Consider the following 5,532-nt stretch of genomic DNA (forward strand, 5'->3'; position numbering starts at 1 on the left):
CAATCCACTTTGTTTGCTCTCTAGGCATGTTGTTGAAAACCAGTGTATCATTCTTTGGGTTCTTTCTTCCAACTAGCTACCTCCTCTTATGAATCATTTCATCAGTGCCTTTGCAACAATGTTTTCAAAGCATTTCCAAGTCCCCAACAACTTCTGTGAACTTTGCTACCAAATGAATGAAAAATAGGCAAGAGGGAGGGGAAACTTGCTGACAGCTATTTAGAATCAGCAACAATGAGAATGGAAAATATGCCACATGCAAGTTTGAATGACCTAGAATAAGATGAACTATTTGGAATTTTGCCCTGATGGCGTCAAGCTTTCTAGCATATTAAGCAAGGTAAAGACTCACCTTGTAAAATTTTTGTTCTAAAGTCCTATAAAGGACTGAAACACCCGGTCTTCTTAATGATGTCATAGCCATTGGTGGCCACAAGGGGATGGAACTGGCCATGCAGCTCATATGTCAACAGTAATGATTGTACAGGGGTGGGGTATGAAGAGTGCCATTCTGAAAACAGTGCTATTGAGAAACAATATACTCTGCGTAACTGATTGTCACCTTCTCACTTTGGTAACTGGTAAGTTTGATTGCTTTTCTGAATTCACTGTTAATTGGAGGCTTAAAACTACCTTTCCTGGGCAAGGAGTCTCTTGTCTGTTTTTGATCCCAGTCTTGTTTCTTAGCAATCTTGGGTAAATACGTAGCTGTAAATTTGATGCTTTTTTCATTGATGAGTTCAGTTTGAATCCCATCAACTTTTATTTCCCACTTCAGGTAATCATTGGTATCTTTAAAGTTAGTAAGGAAGGAGACAAGATAGAAAAGTTTAGGCAGCTCCTTTCAAGTTAGGGGGGTGGGGATCAGCTGTCCTAAATGCACTAGTTAACATATATTTCCTGAGTCCTGAATAAAGATTCATAGCTGAGGAGGTCCCAATGCAACCACAGAACTACTTGTCCTGCCCTGTCTTCCACATCCCAAAGAGTAGATAGGGGTCATTGATAAATCTAGGAAGTTGTGGCTGTGGGAAGCCATAGAGGTGACAACAGAGGATGTCAAAACAGTAGCAGCACATCTCTGTAGTCACTACCAGATTCTTGGTGGTGTTGGCAGTTCCACTGAGCCAGGATACAGTGCTCAGTGTTCCAGATTTGGGATTCATTTGTGTAATAGGAGAGTTTCTAAATCCCAGAGTTAAGTCTGACACATCCTCCTGACCACTGTTGCCACCCACATGCTGATGGTTTTGAGGAGGTTCTGAACTAGCGTCAAGGACAGTTGAGGATTGGTTTCCATTACTATGTATTCCACTTCCAGATAATTTGGGCTTCTTGACCACAAGACGGTTTGTTGCCAACCTATGCTTGAGTGGAGAACACAATGCCTTTTTCCTATCCTTATTTAGTGCTTGAGGTTTGGAGTGCTGCAGAACCTGAAAGCAGAAAGTTTGTATTGTTAGAGGAACAACTACAACCAAAGAGGAGAGCTATTTTATCTCTGAAATGAATTTTTTTTTTCCTTCTGATTCCATTCCTTTTTTCTGTACCTTTTCTTCTGGCCCAGACTCAGCTAAGGTAGTCAGGATCTCTCACACTCTGCATCCTCCTCCTGCTTTATGGAGCCATGAACCTGGGTGGGGCTGCTGTGGAGTCACATACTTAACCAGAGCACTCTCCTCGTGTGTTAGTACTAGCTCTATACTTTCATTTGTTTCATCCCTGCATCCTTCCAGAGATCACTCAGGCTTTTCTCCTTTGTTGCCTCCACTCCTTTCATCAGCTCAGTGAGTTGTATCACAGCACCACACTGCTCTGGAAATGCTTAGGAAAAATTTAACATTCATTTTTGCTATATTTTACATATAGAGAAAGGGTCCAAGACACCAAAAAATTACCAGGCAAGGAGTTTGTACTTCTGTTAACAGGAAGGAGGCTGCCTCAGAGTGTCCAGATATTGGGATCATTACTTTAGGAAAACTGCTCTGGAAAGCAGTGCACAGAAGTATTGAAAAAAAGATCTTATGTTTTCTTCTAAGAGTTTTATAGTTTTCTCTCTTACACTTAACACTTTCATCATTTTGAGTTCATTTTTGTATATGATGTGAAGCAGGGTTTCAACTTCATTCTTTTACATACATTCTTTTACACTTGTCCCGGCACCATTTGAAGAGAAGAATAATTTCCCTCATTGAATTGTCTTGGCACTCTTTTCTCATATCAAGTAACCATAAATGTAAAGATTTACTTCTGGATTCTCAATTCTATTCCATTGATCTTTATATCTATACTTAAGCCAGTACCAACAATCTTGATTTATGTAGCCTTGTAGTGAGTTTTTAAATGGGAAAATATTGGGGCACCTGGGTGGCTCTGTCTGTTAAGCAGCTGACTCTTGATTTCGGCTATCATGATCTCAGGGTCATGAAATCAAACTCCACATCAAGCTCTGGGCTGGATGTGGAACCTGCTTAAGATTCTCTCTCTTCCTCTCCCTCTGCTTCTCTCTCTCTCTCTCAAAATAAATAAATAAGAAAATATTTTTCCAAATATTAAAATACATAACTATTCAACAAATGATTCTGAGCAATTGATTATTTTGAGGAGGGGGGATCTTTGTTTATAACCTTTTGCTCATGACATTTCACCAAACTCATACCAAGTGAATTTAAGAGTTAAATTTAACTATTTAAATGATAAAAGTCTAGAATTAAATAACAGTGAATATGTATTAAATATCTAGAGAGACAAAAAATTTCCAAGATTGAAAGAAATGAAAAAATCCACAAAGGCAAAGACTGCCTTTTTTTTTTAATTTTATTATGTTATGTTAGTCACCATACAATACATCATTAGTTTTTGGTATACGAAAACAATGGATTGTGGAAAGACTGCCATTTCTTAAAAATCTTTAACTTCTGACACATCAGAAATAGTAACAAATTTAAAAGGAAAATAACAAACTGAGAAAAACAATATAAAAATAATCAGTATAAAGAGCTAATAAAGACTGACAATTAAAAGAAAGAAGTCTGCATTAGGCAAAGGATATTAATAGACAATTGATCAAAGAGAAATTATAACAAGTTAACAAATGTGAAAAACCTTAACTTTGTTAGAAACTTTTCAAAAATCTAAAGTAAAACAACTGGACACTCTTTTTATAAAATTATTTTTATGTTTTAAAATAACAATATTGAAAAGATAAAAAATAAATATAAATTTACTGTATGATGCAACAGTGCCACTCCCAGGTATCTATCCAAGAAAAATGAATAATTATGTCCACTTATAGTAGTGGAATACTTAGAGTAGAGGAATTGATTATACTTTCATACTTGAAGCAGTCCAAATATCCATTAACCAGCAAATGGATAAATGAAGTGGCATATCTATGAATGGAATACTATTCAGCAGCAAAAGATACGTGAAATGCTGATACATGCTACAACATGGATGAATGACAAAAACATGGCAAATAAAACTAATATTCCAATCATAAACTAGGAGGTAAAAGAAGGTACAGAAAAATGAATCTAATAAAAAGAAACACTACAGGTGTTTCCATTTATCCAAACTCATCAACTTGTACACATTAAATATGTGTAGGAATTTGTATGTCAGTTGTGCCTCAATAATGTTGTTGAAGAAAGAAATACCCTAGCTACATCCTTATTTATGATTTAAATGGCCAGGGAGAAGTAAATGCACTTCAGTGCAGGGATCAATTGTTTCATAATGAGCCAAATAATATTCCTAATGAGAAAAAACTGGGAAAGCTTAAAAAGAGCTTCTTTCTGGGAAAAATCAATCAAAAGGAAAAATTGGGAGAATATGTTTATAATTTATACCATAGGTATATGACTACTATATCTGATATAGTAATAATTCTGACTAAAAAATATGTATAATATATCATCTACAAAGAGAACCTTGACTTATAACCAAACATATGAAAATATATCCTAATGCCCTACTGATTAAAGAAATGAAAATAATGAGAAGCTGGGAAAAATGGCAGAGTAGGAGGATCTCAAGCTCACCTTGTCCCACTGATATAACTAGATAACAATCACATCAGCGAAAATAACCCAGAAAATAATCAGAAGACTGGCAGAACAAACTCCACAACTAAAGGTAGAGAAGAGGTCACATCGAAGGAGGCAGGAAGATGTAGCTTGGGAGTGAAATGGACTGTGGTTATCCGCAGTGATGAGGGAGCTGGTGGCACAGAGAAGGGCAAAAAACATTATCACACTAGGGAGCCTGCACAGAAAAGATGAATCCCTATAATATTTGGCTTTGAAAGCAAAAGGGGTCAAATATCATGAGTTCTTACAACCAGAGGGACTTAAAGCTTGGAATTTTAAAAATTGGCTGGTTCAGCTCTGGGAAAGCCCAGAAAGTTGGCATTAGGAAGAGAAGTCCCTCCTTTAAAGAGACAGCATGACAAATAGCCAGCTGAGATACAGTGTGGAAATTCCCTCCCCTGCCTCCCAGCAAAAACACACAGCCATGATCATGGTGCTGACATTCCCTACCTAACTGGCTTACATAAAGCCCCACCCCTACCCCCAGGTTCTGTAGATCTGCCCTTTTCAGTCACCCTTGCCTCAGTCGCCATGTTGTGGGCCCCCTTCCTCAGAAGACCAGTGCAAACCCCACCAACACCTCATCTACTGATCTGCATGCTTTGAGGGACCTCAGTTCCTGTAGCAGCAGCAGGTATTATTTTGCAAGCAGACCAGTGCACATCTTATTAAAACATGCCCCACCTGTCCAGGGAACAAATATGGCCCAAAAAAGGCAAAGAAAGTGCAGGACTTCTTCACAAGGGTATTGCTCTCAAGAACTGACTTTCCTAACATACAGAAATAGGCACAGAGTACTTAGACAAAATGAGAAGATAGAGGAACATGTCCCAAATGAAAGAATAGGACAAAACCACAGCAAGACACTTAAGCAAAATGGATATAAGTAATATGCCTGAAAGAATTTAATGATCATATAGGTTCTCACTGGACTGGATAAATGGGTGGGGGACATCAGTGAGACCCTTAAATAAGAGATTTTAAAAATCAGAGTTGAAGAATGAAATTAAAATACACATGATGGAATAAATAGCAGGATAGAGGAAGCAGAGGAATAAATTAACGAAGAAAAAGTAATGGAAAGTAATCAGACTGAACAAATGGGAGGGAAAAATATGCAAAATGAGAATAGACTTAGGGAACTAGTGACTTCATCAAGCATAATAACATTCACATTATAGGGATCCCAGAAGAAGAGAGAGAAAAGGGTGCAGAACATTTATTTTAAAAAATAATAACTGAAAACTTTCCTAATCTGGGGAAGGAAACAGATATCCAGATCCAGAAGGTAAAGAGATCCTCCCCCCAAATCATCCCAAGGAGGTCCACACTGACACATAGTAATTAAAATGACAAAAAGTAGTGATAAAAATTTTTTTAAAGAAAAAATTTACATACAAGAAAAACCTCACAAGGCAGTTTTTCAGTAGATTTTTCAGCA

The 5,532-nt window shown here is 37.2% G+C and overlaps 1 pseudogene; it reads right to left on the reverse strand.

Annotated features, from left to right (window-relative positions):
• Positions 1-503: 503 nt before the first annotated feature.
• Positions 504-1,967, reverse strand: LOC118018572 (annotated as a pseudogene).
• Between the last annotated feature and the right edge of the window lie 3,565 nt (positions 1,968-5,532).

Source organism: Mirounga leonina, unplaced genomic scaffold, assembly GCF_011800145.1.
Source record: "Mirounga leonina isolate KUSES-001 unplaced genomic scaffold, KU_Mleo_1.0 Mir_101414, whole genome shotgun sequence".
NCBI lineage: Eukaryota > Metazoa > Chordata > Mammalia > Carnivora > Phocidae > Mirounga > Mirounga leonina.